Source organism: Carassius gibelio, chromosome B20, assembly GCF_023724105.1.
Source record: "Carassius gibelio isolate Cgi1373 ecotype wild population from Czech Republic chromosome B20, carGib1.2-hapl.c, whole genome shotgun sequence".
Lineage (NCBI taxonomy): Eukaryota > Metazoa > Chordata > Actinopteri > Cypriniformes > Cyprinidae > Carassius > Carassius gibelio.
In genome coordinates, this window is record NC_068415.1 from 24,229,268 (window position 1) to 24,257,051 (window position 27,784).

At 39.8% G+C, this 27,784-nt stretch overlaps 1 protein-coding gene and 1 pseudogene across 1 annotated transcript in view; one reads left to right on the plus strand and one right to left on the minus strand.

Moving 5' to 3' along the window:
* LOC127983832 (uncharacterized) overlaps window positions 1–27,784 on the minus strand; it is a 329,002-nt pseudogene that overhangs the window by 191,499 nt on the left and 109,719 nt on the right.
* LOC127983821 (leucine-rich repeat and fibronectin type-III domain-containing protein 2-like) overlaps window positions 1–27,784 on the plus strand; it is a 57,403-nt gene that overhangs the window by 847 nt on the left and 28,772 nt on the right. The window lies entirely within an intron of this gene.

Consider the following 27,784-nt stretch of genomic DNA (forward strand, 5'->3'; position numbering starts at 1 on the left):
CCCGAATATAATATGTACTTTTTTCCTAATATCTAGACTTGCAAGAGATATTTAGAAATTTCACTGCAGTACTCATTTCAACCGCTAGTACTCAATATTGCACACTGCACCTTTAAGCTTTAATTTTGATGGAAACTGCAGTATAGGTTTTTTTTTTGTTTATATTTTTAGAGTCAATTTTTCACTGATGGTGTGAAATGTTTGAAATGTGCTGTAAAAGAGACTTGATAAGCCATATTGCGCCATATTGAGAATTTAAGCATTCGAGCAAATTCAAGAAAAAAGGTCCACTATCAAAACCTTTTGCTGAGGATGGCTGAAAGATGCAGCCGAATATTGGGAAAACAACCGTGTCCTCAATCATCCAAACATTTGTAGACATTAGAGCCACGTAATCAAATCAAAGTGTATTTATAAAGCACATTTTTTAAAACAACATTTGTTCACCAAGGTGCTGTACAAGCATAAATAAAAATAACAGATATTAAAAATAACAAAATACAAAAAACAGCTCTCATACTGAGTCAAACGCCAGAGTATAAAAACATGTTTTAAGACTGGATTTAAAAACAGCACGTGTTTGGGGATGTATAACATCTAGGGGCAAGTTTTTCCAAAAAGTTGTAGTTATAGTTGTATATTTCAGATTCAAAGGGATATAAAGTTGTGCGTCGTCTGCATAACAATGAAATGTGATGCCGTGTTTCCTAAAAATAAGCCCTAACAGAAGTAAATATAATGAAAATAAGATAGGTCCAAGGATGGAGCCCTGAGGGACACCACACAAGAAAGATCCAGCACAGTTTCCCTAACTCCACCACAGTGCTCCAATCGAGAAACCAGGATGTTATGGTCTACACTACAGTGTCAAATGCAGCCGTGAGATGCATGAGGACAGCATAATCACAGTAGCTAGAAACAGGTCATTGAAAACTTTCAGCAGGGCCGTTTCTGTGCTGTGGAGTGATTTAAAACAAGACTGAAACACTTCCTGCAAACCATGTTGACTTGAAAAGGATTGTAATTGAGTAAAAACAACCTTCTCTAATATTTTGGAAAAGAACAGAATTGCGATAGATCTAAAATGATCAAGGATCGAGGTATCCACTATTGCATGTTTAAAATTTAGAGGTACAACTCCTGAGGGAAGACAATTTAGGATTTCCTGAATTTTCGCTCCAAGGATTTCAAAACATTCTTTAAAATTTGGGAAGGAATGATATCTATGCAGCAGGCAGATGGTTACATTTGAGCTCAATCATGAGTGCACAATAACTGTATAAAATCTAAACTTTTAGTGAAATAACATTATTTAGTGGTGAACAAATATAAGTGAATAAGTGTAGGACTAAATCTGGTAAAATGTTACATTGCTCTATGTATTGTTGTAAGATACATTTATGAATAACAAGTAAATATGTTTATATATAAGTATATACTATAAATTAAAATAGATTTCTTTTAAAATGTGTACCACAGTAATGGAGGCAGTAACATATTACAGATAGAACAGAACAAGTTGAATAATTTTTCATTGCACAAAAGTTTTATAATATGAAATCCTCAATGCAAAGTGCTTCTGTATATTCCGTGCACAGAATAATGCACTTGAAGCAACACAAATTCACAGCACGCAGCTCCGCAGAGCAGTTGAAAGCACAAAAAAAGAGATATTGATGCATAGTATGTTATATCTGTATGATACTTTATCGAGCCTTTTCTTTAAACAGTTTTAAACTTCAGTTACTGTGTGCTCTTGGAGAAAGTTTCATTGTCTTGACTGTCATGACTGAGCGCGACATGCAGATTGATAAACTGATAAATGAAAGATGACAGACGGCCGCAGTGTAGAGAAGAGTTTACGTGAAATTGAATTTAATGACTTAAATAATCATTAATATTGTAAATATGGATTTCATGTGTACTTTAAACTATGGAATGTCTTCAGAACACTTGGAATATAGTGCATGAGAACTTTAAGGTGTTTCTATTGTTTTTTTGTTTTTCCTTTCATGGGGCTTAACAATAACACAGAATAGTATAAGCACAACATCAGATTTGGGTTGGTCTTGTTCAACCGATACATGATCAAGCAGAAAATGGCAGTAGTGGAGCCGATACTTATACTGAGTACCAGATCGGTGCATGTGTAATGTGTACATCTCTACTATAGATACACAGGAAAAGTGCAATTGTGCATGTTCCATCTATAGCCCTTTTCACACATACAAACTTTACTGAAAAATTCCAGTAAATTGCTGTAAAGACGTCATGTGTGAACAGGATCTTTTAAAAAATACAGGCAAATTCGTTCCAGCAATTTACTGGGATGAAAAGTTTTAACATTACCAGTAACTTGCTGATATGATGCTGTGTGTGAATGCAGAATGAAGATTATTGTGTTCTCAAACTTTTTCAACTCGCGGCCCACACAACCAACCACACATGTTTGTGCGGCCCACTGCAAAAAAATTAACTGCCCCCGCTATTGTTGGGTTAATAACTTAATACTCAGAAGATAGTCTGTTAACTGTCTTTATTGAATGGACTATTGCTGTACGATATGGCCAAAAAAAAACAAAAAACTATTGCGATATCTTTGAACAATTTTGTGATTTTCGATTTTCATAAATGCTTTCAGGATGAATTTGAAACATATTTCCAAATTTATATAAGATAGTATACTGCGGGAGGTCAGGGCCGCGGAAAATCGTGCTATAAAGCCATTTAGAAATCGCGCATGCTCAAATCGTGATTTTTATGATGATTTCTATTAATCACACAGACCTAGAATGGACTGGAAATGAACAGAACATAACTCTGGCTGGCACCACTCAGTAAAACTGGAAAAGAGCTCGGCAGCAGATAGACAGTCAGCGGAGCAAGCAGTCAGGAGGAAACACAACAGCATTTATGCATGTTTGAATTTGTTGTTCTGGAGCATATGCAGCAAAAATATCTAAGATAAATTGGAGGGTTATTCTTAAAACACTCAGTTGAAAACCACTGGTTTAGTGTAATTATGTGGTTTTATTATTACAGTGTACACTTTTTTTTCTTTATTTACCCCAAAAGAATGGAAGGCCTTAACTCATGGGGGGGCAATCCATAACATGATCAATAATAGCTTAATATTTTATGATTTAATCAAGAAAGTATAACAATAATATACAACACAATCAAAAATATTTTGTCAGTACAGTACAATTATCTTTTTCATATAAAGCAATGGCTTCTTTAATATTTTAAAATAAACACATTTTTGAGTTTGACAATGAACAAAATGCAACTATACAGCAGAAAGATGAAGAAAGCATTCAGAATAAGTCCCTCTCGTACATCTCTGAGTCAGGAGACGTGATCTCTGCTCAGACTTTTGGAAACAGGGCCTGCAGTGACTCTCAGGTTATTCTCTCAGTCACAGGAAACAGAACAAGAGCCTCAGAGTTTGACTCGTGTTAGGGGCCGTTTACACGGAATGTGCTTTTCCATTCCAGTGCGCTACTTTCCCATTGTTTGTGAACGCAGTATGACCATTGTGTTCACATCGTGCATCTTTTGCAGCGTCTCACAAGAGTGCTCCATTTTTGAGATGTTGTGTCAGGTTAAAAGAATTGTAACTTTTTACACGCAGTTGCAAACCAGCAGACCAATCAGAAGACCTGGAGGCGGGGCAAGGGTTGTGAGCTTGTCTTTGCAGCACCGAGTTTGAATGGCAACTATTTTATTTGAGGAGGAGGCATTCTGCACAGTGCTGTTTTAAAAACTATTCCTGAGCAGAACACTGTTCTGTGCGAATGACCGGTCACTGTTGAATCTGGAGTAAGTTTCTCAAGCCTGAGGCTAATAGAGTCACCTGTGCTCAGTGCTGTCAGACACCAACTGTTGTTTAGAAGCCAGCCTCCTCTGATTGAGCCACTCTTAACCCGTCCCTTACCAGTCGTTTAGTTTCAGTACTGTGTTCACAAGTATTATAATTCTCCGGAGTCAGTAACGATAGATGTTACAGATGGAGCAGTTCCAGATGTCATAGATGGAACAATAGATGTTCGTTTGAGCCACATACACAGATATGTTTATGATTAGATGATTAGAAACCTGAACTCCTGGAATCACTCCTGCATGTAAGCTAGCAGGCGTTGTTGTGATCGACCTGACCTGTGCTGGGAAGGCCATGACTTTCCTGGAGAGTTTCTCTCCAAGCCTGAATGAGCTAATCAAGGTCTTCAGGAACACGAGAAGGCTACCGGAGGTTGTAACTAAACTCTGCAGGAAAGTGGGACATCATTTGAAATCCGAACTAAGAAACTCAAAGAACAGGCATGAAAAACCGCAACAGCAATATAAGGCAGAAAAAGTAAAAAGGCAATAAATGTAAAAACAGTGCATGTGCAGTTACTGTGACATCACAGTGTTCTGGTTATTATGTAACTATGCAAGAGTTCAGCGATTGAGGTAATCAGTGATTCTGCATTGTAATCTCCTGGGCATGATCACTGACTGTATGCCATGCCATTCATCTGTAATGACCTGTAACACTACTAAACAGTATGGTGGCCCAGAGAGCTCAATGTGCTGCAAATGAAAAAAACACATGCAAGTAGAAAAAAGGGGGTCATATGATGTTGCTAAAAAGAACAGTATTTTGTGTACTATGTGGTTTAAGGTAAAATAAAAAAACACACATTATTTTCCACATAATGCACATTATTGTTTCTCCTTTATGCCCCTCATTCTGAAACATTTGTGATTGTCTGAATGCCTCAGGTGTGTGATAAATGTTACGCCCCTCACCGTACTGTGATGTGTGTCCCTGCGCAGCGACACAAAACCATTAAAACCTGTTACAAACGAGGCACTTGTTGCATCCAGTGGGGACATAATAACTGATTATAATGATTTATACTGACTTTTTACACGTTGTGTATCGCACTGAATAAACATCAAACCATGTCTGTATTTGTGATCAGAGAAACAACAAGCACTACTGCGTTTGAATCATCAGTGGCTAATTCTTTAAATCCTAAAAATGTACTTACACTAGAGCTGAAGATCTTTGGGCTTAATTTATATCATTTTACACGGGCTCGGGCTTGTGCTCCGGTTTACAAGGTAAAAACATGCATGTCTAGCCTATTCTCTGTGGGTTTCTCAAATTAAACTAAATATTAATTGAGTCATAAATGCATAATGTAGAGTAGCCTATATAGACTAATGTTGGCATTATTCTTTTATTAAATATCAGCTGCTAGTGGCAAAGCAAATCCAGAGGAGCCTTTATCTTAATTTCATTATTGCCAAATACCCATCTTAATTTTCTTAGTATTTATCTTAATTTAATTTGTATAGAAATAATAATTTTTATTGGTGCATTGGTCTATTTATAGGCTAAATGAGCCTAGGCCTATTTAGAGTGCTGAGCTGTTACGATATTACAGAGGACTTATTTCTTTGCTCTGACTTCCATGTGGCCTATAGCCTATGTTAGTCATGAATACATTGTTAAAACATGTTTAAATGACTCATTCTTGACAAAAGGCAAAAGAGCTGTGTGCTTGCAAACATCTGAATAATGTCGGGCTGTAAATGGGTTCGGGCTTTTAAAAATCTGTCAATCAAAATGTACTTGTCAGGCTCGGGCTGAAATCTGTCGGGCTCGGGTCCTGTCGGGTTTAACTTTTAAGGCCCGATTACAGCTCTAACTTACAGACTGTGAGTCAGAAGCAACAGACTGTCTTTGCAAAGTTTGAACTGAACTCAACTTTATAGAAAACAGCCTGTGTGTACAGAAGTACTGTAGTCTTCTCCCCCAGGTTCAGAAAACAGTCCTCCATTGAATGTCCAGCACACATCTGAATATTTGGGTTGAACTGTTCTGGAACAGTGTTGAAATACAACTTAAACTCTGATTTCTAGTTGTGTCCTCTTTAAGAAAAACAAACAAAGTAGTTTCGCTTTCATAACGAAACACACACATGGTGGGCTTGAGAACGGTGCGGCCAACGGATTTGACGAAGGGCTTGCAGTAACCACATGTGATGACCCCGGACTGGACTCCACCTCGTCCACAGTGAAAGACGATCCGTAGCGTGAAGTTGATGTATTTCCTCGACCAGCACGGATCAGCTCCAGGCATGACGGAGCAGATATTGCAGATGTCTTCTTTCTTTGTGTGAACATTTGGGTGGTGTTATGTAAATCTTCCCACACAGTGATGTAGACATGTGGGGTGTGTTAGAACGAGTCGTTTTAGGAGGAATGGATGAGTCAACTTTGATAAAGAATATCTCTTGGATTTGAGACTTTAGTCTCTACAACTTAACAGATCTTCTTTATGAACCAAGAGCTTGTTACACTCCAAAGAGAAAGAAACAATTAAAATTGCATCATATGATCCTTTTAATAAAACATCTTCCTCAATTTGACAACACAAAACAAACCAAAACAGAAACACGCTGCAAACGCACAGACCTCATCAGAAGTCCCTGCTGGGATCAGTGTGTCACCTTCTTTCAGGCTTGGAGTGCTGGGACGTGCAGGTCTGGAAATCTCTTGATTTTTTTTCAGCGTGTTGAGCTCTCTCGGCCATCGTAATACAGTGAGCAGAAATCAGGAATATATTGGACTTATTTTTGTAGTGTGTGAATATGATGTTTGTTTTAGGGATGCACGATAATATCGGCACAACATCGGTATCGGCCGATAAAAGCTTAAAATGACAATTATCGGTATCGGCCGATATGAATATTTCTGCCGATGAGCCAAACCGATATTCTCCAAGTGAAATAATTGACCTGTTTTTCAGATGTGAATGTCTGTCTACATTTGTAAAATAATAAATTGATGGTAGAATCAGTACAGAAGAGATACATGGATTTCTCTTCAGTAAAATTAAAGTTTAAATATATCAGTATATATTTGTATATATATCGATATCGGTATCGGCATCGGCCAAAATTAGTTAGAAAATATCGGCATATCGAATATCGGCCAAAATCCAATATCGTGCATCCCTAGTTTGTTTATTGGGAAGAAGCATACTGAATGTCTTAAGTTGACAGCAGTCCAAACAGATCTCCAGGTTTACCTCTCTAAGTAGCCCTTGGGCCTCAGAGGATCTGCTGGATATAAATAAGGGCACATATGTCACGGTGCTTCTTCTGGCTGACACAAACTAATCTCCCTCTGAGCCATTGGAGCCAGATCTCTTTCACTGCTTTCTGACAGCGCTCATCCCCATCTCTTTCCTGCAATATTATTACTTTATTTTTCCAGTCTCCCTGTTCCCCAAATCACCTTTCAGACTGCACAGCCGTCTCCTCCATGTTAGACTCCAGGCTCCAGACAGGCTTTGATCTGACAGGACAAGATGTGATCGGGATTGAGTTAGTTTGACTCCAAATCCCTTGCCATATGTCATACTTCATTTGGATGCTGGTAAATCATGGATGCCATCGTGACATCAGAGGCACATTCAGCACACCGAGCAGCTTTGAAGTAATGAGAAAGACAAGCATGCCTTTGGACGGTAATAATCCTCATGCATACACTATGCCGTGATTTTAATTTTAATAATCATTCAAGAGACCACCCAGAAATGAAAATTGTCACCATTTACCCTCATGTCAACCGAGTCTGAAGCACAATTAAAGTGATAGATGCAGATGGCTGTTACTCATCACCACTAGACAGACCGATCAGGGAAAACCAACACAAGCACTTTATATTGACTGTTAATATTGCCACAGTTTTGTGCATTGTGAAAATATCATGAACTTAATATACCGAGAAATTCAAGTAAGGTTATTATTAAGTAAAACAGAAGTGATAGAATTCAAATTGTTTTATTGATTAATTTTTATTATCTATTACTGATTGAAATGACTGAACTCGTATGGCTCCCCAGTCCAACCACTAATAACTAATAACAGTTCTGGTTTGGTCTTCAGGTCTGATCTTTCATGTTTTGCAAATCAGATCAAATTATATATATATTTATTTATTTTTGTTTATTTATTTTTTGACAATGTCATCCACAAAGAAAACTGTTTTGAGTTATTACATACAAACCTATAATATATTAGATTTACTCTTTACTATTCGCTCTGAGTTTGTTCAGTGATGATATTTGTGTTTGTTGAAGCCACAAGTCAGTGTGTCTTTAACTTCTGTACACTCCAGTGTTTCCCAATCCTGCTGTAGGTGTGTGGGTGGAGAAAACATCTTACCATGTATCAAACTGCATGAATTGCAAAATTTGGTTATGAAAACATCTGAATTAGTTAAACATGAGATTTCATTAGTTTCGGCTATGTCAAATGAGCAATCTTTGGGCTCGTAAATTTATTATTTGTTCCCGGGCAAAGTGTTTTGACTGAGGGCAAGGTTATGTTTAATAACTTAAAGGGATAGTTCATCCAAACATTAAAACATGATGTTTATCTGCTCACCCCAAGGCATCCAAGATGTAGGAGCCGTTGTTTCTTCAATAGAACACAAATTATAGTGTTTAGCTTCAGTTACTGCAGTCTCTCACTTGTACAACGGATGGCAATGTTAACAGAATCTATGAGGGTAAAAAAAAAAACATGCACTAACAAATATCCCTCACGTTTACAGCTCATCTAGACATCTTTTGATGTATTTTTGCTGTGAGAGCTATTGCTCAAATGCTCAGAATGGCATACCCTTTGAAACCAATGGAGCTACGATCAAACTTAAGATGCTTTTGGCGAACGCAGCCCTGGTCGCTGACAGTTTGTTTTAAATTGAGAGAAAGCAAGAGTTATTTTTATGCCAGGCAACCTGTAACCCGTGTTTTTCCAACCTTATACCCGTGAAAGTGCACTGAAACAGCAGTCAAACCCGTGACTTCCCACCCGTGAACCCGTACTAGATCAATGTACTCCCAGTTCTGAGTTCTGACGTCAGTGGCAGCCCCTACAGATAATATTGCCTACGGACGCACAATACACAAATATACAATATAATGTTGCAATAAAATTAATAATCTAGCTACAATTCCTTGCGCTCAGGAAGTTTGGCCTGACTGGAACGCTACAGAATCATGAGTCGTGGTTTGCAGTCGTGAATTACGGCTCAGGAACCTGCCTGGAACACAGCATGAGTTACACAAGTCTCTCGTGAGTGACCCGGGGCCACATGTCATGCCAAACAGCTTCAGACAATTAGAGTCCTGTCACAGTTCATTTGCTCATCAGTTCTTTTCTGACATTTTCAGCTGTCTAATTCATTTCCTCTTTCATCCGCTGTTGTTGTTTTCTCTCATCAGCATCGATGTCACATGGGGCCATCACTTCTACTCAAGTGGCCCTTTTTTATTTAGAAAACAAGATTCCAATCAAGTGATGAAAAAATAACAGTTGTCTCATGGAGAGAGACTGCATTGCCAAAGAGCCATGTTTTTTTCATAACATGATAATCGTGATAATATCATATCAAAATAAGAATCATGATAACAATGAAATAGTTTTAGAAACACCCTAGCAACCACCCAGAGCACCCTAGAAACACCCTAGCAACCGCCCAGAGCACCCTAGAAATGACAAAATTCATAATTGATAGCTCTGTCACCAACAATACTGTGTATAAACTACTATGAAATCTGAATGAACTATGAAACATTTAATCAATGCACTTTATGAGATTATGTTTTCCATTCTGAAGATTTTCACAGAAATAATGACTAAACAGACTAGTGCACACACACACACACACACAATATTAAGGGTTAAAAAGTGAGTAACAGATTGTATTTTCTTTTGTGAAACTGTACAAATGAACAGGACCTTTACCTTCACTTTAGCAGGAAACATTTACAGCATCACTGAAATTGATCTTCATATATTGATTTCCTTGTGTACATCTGCCAAGAACCAGCGAGGGGACGCTTTCTGATCAGAGAGGCGTGAATCATGCAGCATTGTGCTGGAAATATTATGACTTCATTAACTTACAGTGCATTTGAGACGGATTGGTGAAGGATCTTCAGTCTCATGTTCTCTCAGACCAGAAGTGTGCTCAGCGGTTGACAGATTTGATTAAGCTGCTTTACAGAGCAACAATCACATTGTTAGAGCTATTTATGAACTGGACACTTCAGAGAGCATAACTGGAACAATGGCCTCAATCGATCCATTCATATTTAATGAACTTAAGAATAGACAAGTGCTCAGAGCCTGACTTTAATAATTGCACAAGAATCACCAAAGACGGTCATGTTCCCGGAAACGAGTGCTATTCCCAAACAGTGCTTCCCACATGAGAGGCTTATTGACCTGCTGAGTGGACACTAGATGATACTGTGCTTCACTTCTGCTGGCTGAAGCTCACTGCTGCTTGAATGTTGACGCACATTTCTAATGGTTTATTTACCTTTTTTACTAAAGCTGAAGTGTCTAGTTTCTGCCCAATTAGTGTGACTATAGGGAATTGCAAAAGTAACTTTTAAAACGGTCATATGATGCTTTTTTAAAGATTTCATTTCATTATTTTGTGTGTTTGGTAAAAATGCTTTAATGTAAAAAAAAAACAAAAAAACACACACTCTAGTCACGATTCCTGTTTACCTTCTGTTATCTGCGTCACCAGACACATAATGTTTTAAAGTATTCAAATCTTGTGTATTGTTATGCATTGGTGATATTTAGGCAGTTGTCAGCTGTGTCATAGATACTTGTTGGAGTTGTTGATTGTATTTCTGTGAGTTCAGAGTGGGCATCAGTGAAGGGATGAGGAGAGCACAGCGTGTGTCCGACACGAGCTCCCAATCAGAATTAGATACAGATTGTGTGCAGTGATTAAAACCAGTCTGAAGCGGACTGAGAAGTTTAAGATATAGCTGAATCATTTGTCTTTTATTAGCTGAATGCAGAGCGTGCTGAATCCATGCAGAGCTTCAGTCTGTTGCAGAAAAGCAGAGGCTGATCACAGGGAGTATGAGTTACGAGGAGTGGGCTTTAGACTTCCCTGGCAGTGAGCTCCTCCCATGCAGGCTACTCTTCAGCCAATCAGATTTGAGCCTGTCGATCGACCAATCATAAGTTGCTGTGGGCCTATGAAGCGCATGCCCTGGTGTGAACACTTGGATGTCTGTCAGCCCACCCTTCTATAGCGGTCCAGATCCGGTCTTATGTCACATTTTCTTATTAAAGACTTATTTTATTCCTTTTGTTGTGGCAGAATGATGTGATTGATATGATCTTTATTTGAAGTCACTTTCAAAAGCTGAATTATACTCTATGTTGATTGCTAAGTAACATCAGTGTTTATACCCAAGTTATGAGCTTTTATCCCAGTACTTCTCTTATTTCAATGTGTGCAGCACAGAAATAATGACAGCGTGTGGTTTGTGAAGCAGTTTCCACATCTGTACATGACAGCTGCGCTCTGTGAGTCAGCGGAAGAGAGCTGGATCATTATCTTGCAGGAATCAGATCTTTAACACAGCTGTAGGTGAGTTTGCTCAAGGTTTAATCTACCTCTCCTCGCTCCTCCAGAGTGATCCAGATGCTGAAGAGCTGAAGCAGGTGTTTTAGGTTGTGAAGCACTGATGCGGCGCTGTACTCCACTCATCAAACCCTGCCCTGTGACAGACTCAGAGAGGATGGCTTCTGTCATAGATGCAAGACGACTGAAATCCAGAAACTCCTCGGAGATTTCAGCTCCATTGTCACGGTTTAGGTTTATGTCTGCAAGTTTTTAGTTTTAGTTTACTCATATCCTCCTGAATCTCTGCCTTACAGTATGCTGCTAGTTCATTTTAAATCTTCACTAGTATGCATCAGTGGCCTGCTTTAGAAATATCTGCATTCACAGGAAAAGGGCTAACTTTATAGTTTACTGTGCCTGCCTCAGGTTTATCTGTAGTAAATAAAAAATTATATATATATATATATATATATATATATTGTATTCTATTTTCTTTTCATTTATTATGTGTGTAATGACCTCTAACATTAGCTTGCTCTATTCTTTTTTTTATTCTCTGTTTTCTTTTTATTTATTAATATAAATATAAATGTATTATATAAAATCCCATGCTATGTGTACTGTGTTAACCTAACACAGGCTTGTTATAGCACGTGTGTATCATTGCTCTCTTGTTGTTTTTGATTGCTTCCACTGTCTTCATCTGTAAGTCTTAATTTACTCTCCCTCAAGTCCTTCACCGTATGACTTTCTTCTGCTGAGCACTGGAGATGGTTTGAGAGTCGTCTCTTAAAAGTAAAGGTTGTTTAATTTGGTGGTTGCATGGAAAACCATTAACACCCATTCCACAAAATGTCCTTAAGATTTTAAAAACCTTCAGATAATTGGTTCTTTTGTACGAAAGGCCGCAGGAGTTATTCTGCTCTTTTGAGACCTCATTTGATGAAGAAGAGTAGATTGAGCAGCAGTAATGTTCTCTGAGATGGATGCTGAAACACATGTGCTGTCTCTGGGACGTATAGCAGCGAGGAGACCCGGGATTACACCTGGATAATCAGATAAACTCAGCCCTCAGGCTTCTCTGTATTTAACCTAATTAATTCTCACGTTCTGTTGCACCGATGGTGACTCCTCAGGAACTCCCATCAAGAAACGCTACGGTAATGAGCAGCTTCACCGTGTTCCCAGTCTTCTGACGATGTTCAGTTCTGATGCCTCAAAGATTGACTGTAAATGTGAGGCTTAATATACAGTAAAACATTTTATTTGAATTAAATCAATACAAGTAAGAAATATATTTGATCATTTTTATTTATATGCATCACTATTACAATCAATATTAATGAACAGCACTAATTAACTAGGCTACATATTTTTACTGAAACGTACTGAAAAATGTTGAGTGTTGGCACAGTTGAGTAAATTTAGAATCAGTTCGCTGAATACATTCTAATATAAAGTGGATACTTAAGCTATTTGTTCACATAAAATAATTAACAGTCAAATCTATATTTGATGTCCATATATTTGGCAAGTTGTTGGGGTCCTGATCCCTCCGCCTGTGTCATTTTCCCACAGCGATCTTGGAGCAAATATGGACACACGTTTGCTTGTGGAAGACAGCTCTTGGATTTGCTGTTTTTCTCTCATGTCCCGGTTTTTGGCAGCTAAAGCATTTGGTTGCTTCATTTTCATGCAAGACATCCTCACCCATCCTCTGCCCAAGATGAAAAACATGGATGTGATGTGCAGAATGATAAGGGGTTTCATCAGTGTGAGCGTCCCGCAGCAAAGCAAGACTGCAGGTTTTTGATGTGAATGCTGAAGCGTGCGAGGAGAGCAGACATGTCTCTGATCTGCCAGATCGTGTCACGCTTTCTGTGCGGACACACTGATCTCCAGAGCAGGTCTATACACACACACACACACACACACACCTTCCGTGCAGAAATAAAGGGGCTCTCTGCAGAAAGAGTAGCTCAGTGTGGGGCAGACAGTAATGATGCCTATTTTTAGCTGTATGTATCATGATGTTTTGAATAATGCAGAAGTGAGTTGTTAACTAGGTCTAGAACTAAAGCGTGGCAAACACGGAGGATGAAAATAACCAGACCCAGTGTGAAAGACTGAGTGTTTCACACTTCCATTGGATGAACCAAGAAAATATATATTTGTTTAATTTTTTTAGAGTTCAGTCAGTGAAAGGTGAATAAACTGCACACCATTTTAAACCTAATCATGTTTCACTGTGACACAAGGCCAGGGCATGTGTTAACCACATTTTGCCGTTTCAAAACCAAAATAGGTGACATATGTGAATTGTGAAGATTCAATGAGAAAAAAAATTGGGGGGTGGGGGCTGTTCATATTCAGTGAACTGTGAACAGGTGTGCGTCCCAGAAGGGAGCGCGAGTGCATGGAAATATTAACGTGAAAGGCCTTTCATCACCAGTGCAGACCACCATCAGAAGCTGAAAGCACGCCTGGCCAGATTTGGTGAGTGATGGTTTGAGTCATTTTAATATCTTCTGGTACATCTAAGTTAAGCTACCCAGGAGCTCTGTTGACATAGATTTAGCTAACGTTAGCTACAGCTTGATGAATTGAGAGAACACAACAGGAGAGAACACAATGTTAGCCAGCTAGCTAAAGCACTGGTAGGAAATTATTAGCTAACGCTACCATTTTTTAGTGATCCATCGTTCTACCAATAAGCAGACCTGCCAATCTGTACCCAATCTGCGTAGCGGATATGCATTTTGACTTCAAAGTACGCTGGTACGATTTGTCATTATTCTAAACTACGAAAAACCTGGTGATGCCTCAAATCAAGCAAGAGTTTGACCAATCATAGCGCTAGGTTCTTCCCCCAAAGTGGTTCCCCCATGGGAACTGGTGTAGTTTTGCACATCCACACGCAAAGATGTGAGTGAGTTTTCTGTTTTCCTCCTCTCACAGACGAGTTGTTCGGAGTCAGATCCCTAAGCTGACAGAGGACGCAATTTGCATAGAACTCCCATTAATGTGTGTGTCTGTGAAGAATTGTGGATGAGAGCGGTTTGGGATCTCAGGAAGGGTGGATGTGTTGACATAAGCTTCTCCTCTCCACCCTAAATACCTGAACAAAGCTGTGCAGCGGGAGGAGTTCGGGGAGGTCTGGCGGAGGGTGAGCGTAAGAGCCGGCGATCCGAACTAATCCTGCTCTCTGAGGCCGGACCTGACGGATGAAAACACTCTGATCTGAGGCGCATGAGGTCACCTAAGCCCCGATTAAACACAACTTCAGCATTTCTGCTACTTTTTGGCAGTTTAGCTGACAGAAGGGAGTTTTTTCTTCTTTTTCTTGATGAAGCAAAGTCACAGTGACTTCGTGATGAATGGACTAATGCGGATGGAGAAAGCTTGTTTTCTCTTTATGTTAAGGCTTTCCTTGTCAACGGTTGCCAGAAAGTTTAAGACTAACTTGAGGCATGACACACTAGAGTTGATACTGTGAATCCCCTGATCTTCCAAGGTCATAGAAGTAAAAACAGCTTGAGCGAATCCTAAAAATAAAAGGAAGTGTGCGCCTGACACTTCCAGGGGCATCAGGTTGCATGAGAGCGATTGCTTTCTCTTCGCCGCTCACTAATTCGGGAGGATTATTTCATCCGTTGTATTACATGGATGCGTCCTCCATCGGCTGGCTGGGTTTGGCTGTCCTCCAGCTGTGCTCGGTGCATGAAGGACAGAGCATCTGTGTGATCATGTGTCTGCAGTGATGGATCACACTAGATCTCCGCTCATCAATGATTCTTAGCTACAGTGTAGTCATATCATATGTATGAAGCATTTGAATTGATGCAATCCATCCTTTCTTCTAAAAGCAGAGTCACTAAGAATGAACTGATGTTTTTTGCATTCACTGAAGGAATTTAGTTGTTTAGAATCCAGTGAACACAAACTCGCCCCTAAAATTCGTGCTGATTCAATGACTTTGCACACGCAGATACTCTAAGAAGGAATAGCTTGCATGAGAGTTTCTAAATCACAGTGCATCAGTTCTGTGCATCGGTTGCTGATTGGGTGTGGAGTCTGATTCATGATGGCAGCTTTCCATCTACGTATCTAGACCAAAATCTAGAGTTCAGTGAAGTGCAGTGAATAAATGCGTGGAACTGTCCAGCATGCAGAACTTGTGGAAATGATTAAAGTCATGCACAACTCCCAGAAATCCCACGCTGAATTTCATGTCTCTGTTTCTCTCTAGTTCTCATAAGATTAAGTGTTTATGGCAGCACTGCAAAGATCTCACAGAGGAGAGAGTAATAAACTCACTTCACAAACCTCCCGAGGCTTTAAGGTGCATGTCCCCGGCGGCGCACCTGTGCAGACTAATCAAAGGTCTGAAGCATGGGAGAATGGATGGTATACTTCATCGAGGCCATCAGAACGCATCTGTGAATCAGCTGCTATGGAGAAGCGAATGAGACTCATTGTTCTGGTTATATGCTGCTCTGTATTTTCTGTTCCTCCACACTAGATCATGCCAGGCTGAGATGACCAGCATGTTCTGGCACCTCTCTATTTCTGTTTCTTTCTTGGTAAGAGGATAAATGATGAAGAACCATCACACAGGTCTTTTCAGTACAGCATCAGATCATAAAGACAGCACAGGGCTAAATGCCAAAGATATTTCTGGGTCTGGACAGTGCTTCAGATTTCTCTATTTGGCCTGCAAAAAATATAAAAAAAAAGAAAAAAGAGAGAAATGAATGAATGAATAGTCATTGTTGTTTTTTTTGCCAACCTTATATTTTAATTATTTCAGTTTATTTAATCCTTATTTCATCTCTACGATCGACTGCCACAGTAAAAACTAGTGATGTCAAGCTGGTTTAAGACACTTGGTATTCAGTAACGCAGTATTAATAATTTGACTGCATATTCACTATTAGAAGAAAACAAACTGAGCTGAATAACACCTGAATTATAGCTGAACTGAACTCATTTCATTACGGATGAATTTGACACAGTTATTGAACTAAGATGAATCAACACTAAACCTGAGCTCAATAATGACACCACTGCAGCTTTACAGCAGAATCTGAACGGACTTGACTGGACACGAGGGGGAATGACTGATATCTGTGTGTGTATCATCCTCTCAGAGATGTGAGGAGCGTTTAGCAGCTGTATCTCCTCTAGAGTCTGATCATGATATCAGAGCTGAGGACAGGATTGTGTATCAGCTTGATGAATCTGCCAGATATTGATCTGTGTCGGGTTTCCTTCGTAGCCATCACCGTCTCAGTGCCATATTGTAAGCAGATGCCACTTAAAGTGGGTTAATATTGAGCATGCAATGTATATACTTGGTGAATGCTGCGTTGAGCTGATATAAACACACTGAAGGACGACGTGTTAAATTAATATTGAACTAGCAATGCACCAAACAATGAGTTATTTGCAGTGTTGAGCGTGTTCTTGGGAAGCATTAGTGACTGAATAGTTCTCGCTCACACTTCACCTCGTCTCAGGACACTGTCTGACACTAACAGAACACATTCAGATGAGGCGACATGTTTACTGCAGCTCTCTGAAGCACACGGTGTAGTCCCCTGCTCAACAAACACACACAACAGTCAGCACCACAGATTGTATAACGGTTGTACTGGGTATAATGGGAATTGTATTGGTCTTACCCTGATGCTGGGGGTCTCTGCTGGTAATTGGTCACCTTCTAAATCCAATAAATCCTAATGAAACATGTCCCACAACACACTACATATTAAAAAAGAAAAATTAAATGGTTGAAAATTGATGGTTTGAAGTGGAGACCATTAGAATTTGTGTAGGTTTGGTTGTTTTTAGTAGGTGACATTAACTTTCTCACTAATCTCTCTCGCCCTCACACACACACACACACACACACAAAACTACTGCACATAATATCATTTCATGCTCATAAGGGTTCTAATGGCACACAAACATGACTGTTCTCTATGTAATTCGGTGTTTTCAGTTCAGCAGGAGGAAAAAGGAGGACTTTTTTATTTTTATTAATGCAGTAATTGGAGAGAGAGAGAGAGAGAGAGAGCTTGTGTGAATTGGGCTACCTCTGCGTCTCTAAACAGTGCTGTCTCCTCTCTAGTGAGAAATGTGATGTGTAGTCTTTAAGATGCTACACTATACAGTCTAACTGATAAAATCATCAGGGCAGCGCTGACAACAATCTTTCTGTGCAAACTGTCAAACCGTTATTACAGTTAACTATGTGAAGTGATATGAACTATAATGTGGTCAGGAGAGCTGCCTGAAAATACTTTCACTGTGTGTTTCCCAGAAGAGAATTACACACCTCAGAACATTCGTCAGCCAATCAGATTCAAGCATTCAATGGCCCAGAAGTATAAAGGACAAATAAATACAGTAGATGAAAGATATTAATGAAATAAACTTTAAGTGCTTTAAGATTTCATGGAATGTCTTTCTATAAGAATAAAGAAATAGTATATAAAATGAATAAAGAAATCAAATGTAGAATAAAACACTGCACGTCTTCACTGAATGAATTACATATAAACTGATGTTTATTAGTTACAAACACTTAGTCGAGCAGCAAGTGAAACTCTTTCTCAGTTCTTGCTGTCTATAGTGTTTTTGTTCTTCTGCTCCCTATTGCTTCACAAAACAGTGAACACTGCGTAGGGACCCTGTCCATCTGAATGCAGTTCAGTTCATTGATCTCTCTCTCTCTCTTAATGAGCTCTTGATGATCTGAATCAGGCTTGTTAGATAAAAATATACATAAACTGTGAGGAACTGTCGGTGCTATTAAACCACTGCATTAGGAACAGCACACACAGTAGCCAGAATATTAGGCTGCTGTCACTTTAAGAGTAGACCTAATGGAATGGTCTAATATACTCCCTCACATCAGATTTCTTTCCCAGCAGTTTGAGTTCACTAAACACATAACCTGCCATCAGCAGGCAAGGACTGAATTCAGTTCTCATTTCTTTATTTGGCTTTTCATAACTATTTCTAATACCATTATTCTTTATTGTCTGATTGTTACATGAGTTAAAGCAGCACACCTGTGGTTTGCTGTTGATGGTTGTATGATGGAGGCAGTGGCGCGGGCCTGTGCTTCTTCAGTGTGTCAGTGTGTTAGCGGCGCTCTACACCTGCCCACGGGCCGTATGGCTGCTGTGACCTGGCCAAGAACCTGCTGCACACACATCTTTGCATATCTGTGCTGACAAAAGTGTCCAGCCATCTGCTGCTGCATATGGAGATCTTCTGAAGCTCCGACGGGAGTCAGAGCTGATGAATCAAAGCTTGTGCTGTTTACTACCTTGCCATCTCCACATATGAAATAGATGAGTGTGTGTACTTTCTTTTGTCTGTGCCAATGGAAGCTTTTTGAAGAATAAATATATGGGAAGCTTTTACATTAAACATGCCTATAATGCCTGGAGTTCTCCATCCATTAGATTAACATTTCATTTCAATGGTAGTTGCTCGGCTGGTGCAGTACATCTTTGCTCATGGGGCTTTTTTTTTTAGCCTTGGAGCACTGCTCTTCTGATTGGTCATCATGGGAGGCGAGGGGCGGGGCTTGCCCCCCCTCTGATATCATGTTGCAACAAACTATTTTCTGAAGCTGGATGTGTTTGTCATGTGGCAGTAGAGATGTCAGGTTTCATTATTTTTGCCGTAACCTTTTAAACTCTGCATATCCACTTGTTCCGCCTGACGTCACACGTCATCATTTCAGTGTCCAAACGCTCCATCAGATACCACGAGAAAACAACAAAAGGTGTTAATATACACTCACTACGTAATTATAATACTACCAAGAAAAGTATAATCCTAATCTTTAACTCCATAGCGTAGTCCCATATAGCCAGACAATGAAAATATAAATATAAAAGTGATTTGTGTTTGGGATGCTGTGAGCGTGGAGACTGTAGTGTACACTGTCAGTTTAAATGTAAATGTAATATAAATAAACAGTGCTGATGTAGTATTCTCAAGTAAGCGGGTTGAGGCTATGTCCCCAATTAACAACCACTAAAAGACCCTACGAAATGACTCAGATGCCAATGCAGAGAAGCGAAACTGCGAGACGATAGCGCTGTGCGTGAATACCGATGGCCATTCATGATGATTCTGTCTGCATTTAGTTTTAAAACACAGACTCTAATAGTTGTAACGCAACTGATAATACATAGAATCTGCTCTTTATACAAGTCGCATCTGTAACTTAAGCAGCAGTGCTAGATCAGACTGAATCCATTCAGCAAAACTGTACATCTTCTGTCAACTAACACTATTAAATTGAGACAGTTAAAATGTTAGATTTTCAAATGCTAATTTGTATGAATACATCCACATGTGCAACCTTTGTTCATATTTCGAATTAGGAAAACATAATGCAGCGTGTGTGTGTGTACAGTATTTTTATCACTGTCGTCAATTTGATCTAGAAAAGATGAAGGTAAACGTGTGCCCCCTAAGAGCACAAGTGTCTGGCCCTGCAGTAGCGGTGGTCCCTCGACTCCAGGTCTGGCTGGTTAGTATGCAGCATCCGTGTTGGAGTCGTGGGTGGTGGATCTGGAACCATTCATTGTGCTTCACAGTCTCTGTGAAAAATAAAAAAGGGAAATCTATAACAGAACAATGCCTCATGCGCAAGGCCCTCCTCGTTCTCTGACAGTTTTAGTTAGAAATGTCTACAGATGGGTTCAGTGTGCAGAATTAAACCATCAGGGCGTACATAAACGCTTGAAGGGGCTCACCTTCTCCAGAGGTGCTATGAGGAAAAGGCGGTTGGTAATTGCCCCTCCAGGACACATGGGGGTGAAAACTGCAGAGCGCTGAAGGCCTTCAGCAGTAATGAGCGGAGCTGTGCTTCTACAGAGAGCTTCGCTCCAGCCGTTCATTACATCTTCTTGTGGGTGGGAATTGAGCGGTGAAGGGGAACTGTGGACAAATGGCAAACGTGTCGACGTCAGAGGACAGGTCCTTCATAGAGCTGCAGATTGTATGGGTGTAATGAGGTGGCCCACTCAAATTCTCTGATTCATGTGAGAAAACCAGGATGCGTTTGGTGGTGGGTGGTGTCTTCACACATTGATTCTCCCTCTCCTGCTGAAATCCCATGTGCACTTGAGGAATATTCTGGGTTGTTTTGTGGACAGTGTCTGAGTGCATACGAATATTTGGTTTTAAAAGGACCAAAACAGTCAGAGGGCACAGATACAAGATGCTTGTGTTTTCCTCAAAGCACTTGAATCTATCCGTGTCACTTAGCACTGTAAAGTGTCTAAACCGTCATCTTATCAGTGCCATTACTGTAGATGCTTTGTGATTCTGCATCCTTTAAGTCTGCCGTCTCTGTTCCCCTAAAACTATAATCACTTGTCTGAACAGTGCTGCCTCCTCAAAGTTTAGCATTTTCATGTGTGTCTAAGGTTTGTCATTTTATATATGCAAATGATTTCAAGCTGTTGAAGTTGCCATGAATGAGAGCTCAATGTGTTACATGCACACTGTAAAATATCCAATTAACAAAATGTTGGAAGGCAAAAATATGTATTGCTTAGGCTTAGTTGAGAGGATGTATTATATACACAAGCGGCAACCTCCTGCTCTCTCTTGAAACCAACACAGAAGTGACTAAATCTGTAATTCATCGACTGCAGAAGAGAGTCAGTCCCATAGACTCCTCATGTTAAACTGCCCAACTTTACAGCAGAAGAAAGCATGTTTACAGCCTGGTGCAAAAAATGATTTTTCTCTATATAACTAATTTTGCCCTTCATGAAAACTGTGAGGGGGGTGAATTATTATTATTATTATTTTATAACTCATCTGTTTAAATTATATTAAGCCTTCCAATTCTGCATAAATAAGGGCGTGGCCACTTGAGTGACAGGTGGATTGCCGCTGCTGATACTGCCATGAGCTAAGTGGGAGTGGCTATTGTCCTAATTTGCTTTGGATAAAAGCATCTGCTAAATGACTAAATGTAAATCCATGACAAATGTAATAAATGCAGATTGTTATTAAATAAAGGAAGATATGTGTTGTAATGTGAATTTCGGAAGTCTTAAATATATATATATATGTATATGTATATGTTTGCATTGACTACAAATATGAAGTACCTGTAGGCTACTTTTAACTTCCTATAATACAGAGGTGGTGATTTATAAAGAGGCACCTCTTAAGCAGTGGTTTCTCGTAACACTTGCTCACTGAGGACTAAACCTCCGGAGGAAGTGTCCCTGCTGTGGATGGTGTTACAGGGCTCTCTCCTCTGGGCCAGTTCCATCCAGAAGGCTTGATTTTATCCTTCAGTGCTTTACTGGATCGTGAAAGGCGAGTGGAATGGAGGCAGATTGGGGTTGAGTTTACTCCAACACATTGATCCAGAAGAAACAGATGAGATATTTAGTGTAATCACTGTGTAATGAGCGAGGTGTGAGAGACACCAGCATCTGAGCGAGTGTTTCTGTCACCTCATCCTGTCCAGAGGTTTCATTCTGGGGATATAAAATTACATACAAACTGCAGATCCTCTGAAGACATCCGTCATATTGCATGTTACACTAAAATGTTTTAGTCTTCTGTATTGTTAGCCAGAAATATAGATATATAGGTTTTTTTGGTCCACAGTTGTATTGCACCAAGACTACTTAAATTACAAGATTTTAGATGATAAACAATCCAAGTGTGAACGGGTCAAAGGTGAATGTGCAAGGATACACAGATTCACTCTTCTGAACACAGTGATATGTTACTGTCATTTATTTTTCTTCTAAATGTAAGGAATTATTAAAAAAATAAATTTTCCAACTCCCTTACAGTTAAACAGTTGAGTTTTACCTTTTTCGAATCCTGGGTCTAAATAGGAAAAACATAGAAACTCTGGTAATTTGAGCGAGATGCTAACAGTCTAATCAGATTCAATGATCTATGCTAAGCTAAGCTAAAAGTGCTACTGCCAGACCCAGAGAATGGCTGAATGGATTCGAAAACAGTAAAACTCAACTGTTTAATTTATGCCTATTGTTTGTTTTTTTAAGTGGAGTGTTCATTTGTTCGATTAGTGGGGTTCTCTCCTGGTTAAATAAAGGCAACAAAAAGAAAGTTAGTTACTGTTCTTTTTTTTAAATGAATAATCATTGGATGTTCAGCAAAATTGAAACGTGTGCATGACCTTGAATACATAGCATGTACAGAATGTAGAATACATAACTGAGACGTAAACTATGCAGATTCTGGATAGAAAGCATGAAGTGGCACAAGCGCTGTGTCTGAAACTGACCCATGTTAAACTCTACTGTTACAAACCTCTCTGAAGCAGTTCACAGAAAACTGATGTGAGGTTCATTCAGAAGCCTGGTTTGGGAGCACAAACTCTTCATACGGCTGTTCCCCTTTCTTGATTTCTGATCGACAGCTTGCTGTCAGGAATCTGTGCTGCAGGGTCTGGACGCGCGGCTTGAGAGAGCTGCACACAGAGACTGAAAACATGTGTCTCGTCCCAAATTCATGAGAGTAGGCAACTCTGACTAAAACTACATGTGCAAGACTCTGTTGTGAACATGGATATTGTTAAAAAATACATTTTTTACACAATTTACATTTAGTCATTAATAGGGATGGGTATCGTTAAGGTTTTAATGGTATTACTACTCTTACCGATACTGCTTAACGGTCCGGTACTTTAACGGTATTCTTATCAGTACTTTGTGTTGTGTTACTTTGTGTTGTGTCAGGCAGTCGAAAACTTTGCATTTCTCTGTCTGCACATAATGCACTTTTGAAAGATGCTTTGACAGATTGCTTGTGTTTCCGCCCTTACATGCAAAAATTTTGTTGCACTTATGACAACCAGCATTATCTGCATGAACTCTAGTGAAGTATAACCACACTTTGGAACGTTTTGCTGTCTCCGCCATCGTCACTCTTTGTATTAAAAATTTCAGCAATGGATAAATGGATTTGCAGCACAAAAACTGCTTGCAGTAGCACTGCTACTAAATTAATTTAAAATCCACATACAGCTATCAGCTGTTCCTTCGTCTTGGCTGAGCTTTCAACGTTGTTAATGAAAAAGGTGAGGAAGTTACATGACCTGCGGTGCTCTTGCGGCATTCTGAAAAAGTTAAGATGTTTTTAACTCGATGTGTTGTAGACGCGCCTGGAAAAAAACTAGCTCGTCGCACCGCGTGCGCGTCACGATCGGATCGCTTCCATTATGAGCGCTCATACCGCGCACCTTAATTTGAATGAACCATAGACAGTAAAAGAAATGGACACAGCGACCCCATTGGAACTCAATTGAGACAAGTGAAGCCCATTTTTAGCGTTTTTTAGGACTTCCGTTTCTGACGCGCAGACTCAAATGAAGCTTGATGACGTCAGCAACCTGTCTGACAGATGTAAATCTTCTAGTAGCTGTGCGTGCAAACTGCCATCGTTAATCTTGCAGAGACAGCGAGCTTGAGCGGGGAGTTCTTTGTCGTGAGTGAGCAGGAGTAAGTATTCTGATTAATTATTTTGTATAGTATTTTAAAATGTAACGCCAGTACGCCATATTAAGTTAATTGCCTGCGAGCTTCTCCTCCTGTCTGTACGGTAATGCGACAGAGAGACGAATGGTTATGACGCAATCGTTATTTTTTACAAAAACTGTTTATACGGGGCCATAATGTAACATAGAAGGTAATGGAGCCCTTTATACATTGTCGTGTATCTTTAGAAATAAATAATGGACAAACGGAGTCTTTAAACGCCTCAGATGTAAAGTTATTCGCTGTCAAAGTGACGCAAAAATGAATGGGAGTCAATGGGATGCTAACGCAAGTGAAGTTCTGCTAAAAGATGGCAGCACGCAGCCGACTTCAACTTCCGGTCAAGTTCCTTGCCGCCTGGAAATAACGAACTTGAGCGCGCGTGATATGTGAACGGCTCCATATGCGTGTGCGTGCGCCGCGCTCGTTCTTGTTGTATGTGTGTGACTGACAGACAAGCCTCTGGGGAGCGCATGACAGATCTCGCAGATCTCACAGACAAACGTCTTAACATGATCACACATTAGAAATGTTTGGTGAGATAAAATGTGCACGATAACATTATTAAGCAAAAATATATAGTACATTAATTTTTTCCCCTCCAGTACCTAAAGCAGAACCGATACCGTCAGATCTTACTGATACTACGGTCTTTCATAATTTAGCCCCGGGGCCAGTTTAATACCGGGTTTCGTTACCCATCCCTAGTCATTAAGCAGACGCTTTTATCCAAAATGGCTTACAACTGGGGAGAACATCATCTTAAATGATTGTAACATTATAACAACAATTTGATTGTAACATGTAATAGATATTTTCTTATATATCAGTCACACTGCTCTTTGTGTTATAAATGTATAGTGCAAGCATTACAGGGTGTTTTCCTTCTAAAAACATGGTAATACTCTTGGGTATGTCAGCTTTCCACAGTTCACACAGTTCAATGGCGTCATGCTCCGTTACAGCACATACGAGAACCAATGCCATTCTACCAATCTAAATGAGAACTTTATCCATCAAATGCAGGGGTATTTCTCACGATTGATTAATTATGTTACTCTCTGTCTGTGTGTGTATGTCTCAAAGCCGTCCAGCTCTGTGATTCTCCACTCCACACATTCATGATGTGATGAGTGTGACAGAGCTCTCTCCTAATGAAGGGACCACCGGTGTTAATAGTGCAGAGTAGCTCTAAATCAGAGTCAAGTGTGATTATTACTCATGCAAAAATATTTTCTCGGAGCAGGAGTTCTGCTATTTCTAACAATGTAGAGCAGCAATATCATGTGCCAAGCAATCTCTGCTCTTGTTAAAGCATTCACACGGCAGAAAAAGTGTTCAAAAGCAGCACAGCCTCTGCCAGATACTGCTAACACCATTATTTTTCAATAATTCAACTGCCGATCGTCAATTATTTGTCACTGATACCACTGTTGCTAAACTTATGTGAAAAAAAGTATCTAGCGTGTGCAGAAGTGCATGCATTTCAGAATCAGAAATAGCTTTATTGCAAACTATGCTTGTGCATACCATGAATTTGTTTTAGCGACGTAAGCTTCCAGTAGACAGAGACAACACAGAGACAAAAAATTAAGTGTATAAACAATTGTGCTATAAATGATAATGGAATAGGATTAAGTAAGATGCAGGGATGTACTAAGATGGAGGGGTAACAAATAAATATAAGGATATTGCACATTTTTATTGTATAAGTGGGGAACATTTAACTGTTCATGAGGTAGATTGCCTGGGGGAAGAAACTGTTTTTGTGCCTGACTGTCCTGGTAATTTGCTCTGAAGCAAAAGTTGAAAGATTTCAGGTCTGCTCTGGTCATATGCAGTGTTTGGTACTTCAGGTATTTCCCTCATGGTAGTGGTGTAGGAAAGAGCAAGCCTCTCTGTGGGGTGTGTGGCTGGAATCGATGTGTGTGAGTATTTCTCAGCCTCACACAGATAGTAATGGACTGCGCTGAGCTCTTCTTACGATTCAGCACGAGCTGCTCGGCCCTGCATGCAGTCTTCAAAGACTGAGAGATGTGTTTCCTCAAGATAACAGCAATATTGGATCGTAAGCTCAGAAGAGATTCTATTATTGCTGCCTGATCCAAAATAAATATGAAAGCACAAAGGAACATCAAGCAGCATTAAATATCATATTATACTCCGCATCGTTTCTCGTCTGTGATAACAGAGAGATCAGTGAATTCATTCCTGGAATCACATAAAGCAGTAGTTTATATGAGGACGGCGTTTGACCTTAATCTGTGTTGGGCTTTGACTCGTGGCGTCTCATCTGCACGCAGGCTGCGTTCACTCAACGATCGAGGTTCACATCACAGACCGCATACGGCTCCTTCCTCCTGTCGCTTGACGGGTCAAATCAAGTCATCTTTATACAACACAGACTGTGTCAAAGCAGCTTCGCAGAGATGAACAGGAAAACAGCAGAATCTATCATGAAAACGAGAGCGTTCAGCAGCTGTGAGAGACAGTAGTGTCGTGATCCAGCTCGAGTCAGGTCGATGTGATTCAGCTATTCAGCAGATCTACAATCTCTCTACTGCTAGTAGTTTGGGGGAGTTTTGAGGAGTGATGATATTACTGGGCCGAGGTCAAACTGCTGCGAAGTGCTCTTCCGCCATACATTATCAGTTTATAATTATAAAGTTATCATTTTTTATCCACTTATCGGCAAGTTTTATTTTAGGTCACCATACTCGTGTAACTACTCAAGTAACCTTCAGTCTTTAAATAGGGAAACATGGAAGTATTTGCTGGCTTCTAAATTCATCCGTTTGGATCCTAAGGAATGAATGAATCCTAAGATAAATGCAACACTGTTAAATCTGTTGATTTGTATATATACATCACAATTTTTTCTTTTCATATGTGTGGTCTCTCATATTTTGAAATAAAAACTGATGATGATGATTATTATTATTAAATGATAATCTAAAGAATAATCTGTAGAATCTGTAATCTGAGTTTCTCACACCACGTTGTTAAAACTGTCCGATCCTGCAGATTTGCTTTATTAACATCAAGAAGATCAAGCCCTTTCTTTCAGAACATGCTCTTGTTCTGTCCAGGCTGGACTATTGCAATGCTCTCGTGTCAGGTCTTCCAGACAGTTCTATCAAACCTTTACAAACCTGCTATTCTGTTGACTTTCAGTAACTTTACACCTGCATGTCAACTAATAAGAGCAGCACATCTCCACATCTCGTGAGCAGACTCTAGCTCGGTGAGAAAGGCTTGGAGCTGCCGGTGTTTAAGTCCGTTTGCTCTGATGGAGTCTATGCATGACACCACCACCTTGCTTAGCTTCACCAGAAACATCCTCCCCTGTCGTAGTGCCTTATGATGGGGAGGAGATTTGTATTTGTAGGACTGCTAGCTCCTCACACTTCAGTTTGAGTTTACTGCGTAAAGAATAATTAGCATCTGTGCTGTGTCCTGCACGTCATTGCTCTCATCCAGTGCTGATGCAGAAACATCTCATTCTTTTACTTTCTCCTGCAGCTGGGCATATACATTAGCCCACATCTCTTCAGTTCGTCTGGTGATTGTCTGCGCAGATTGTTTCTTTGAACACAGACACTGTTTCTTGACAGATGAGACAAACAGCCACTTCTTTGCACTGAACAAAAAAAATAACTTGTCCACGTTTGGTGAAATGCTCTGCATTATGAATCAACCTTTCTCTTTCCCGAACCTTTGGCCATTTTGTCTCTCTTTGTGTTTTCTCTAATCTTCTCGCT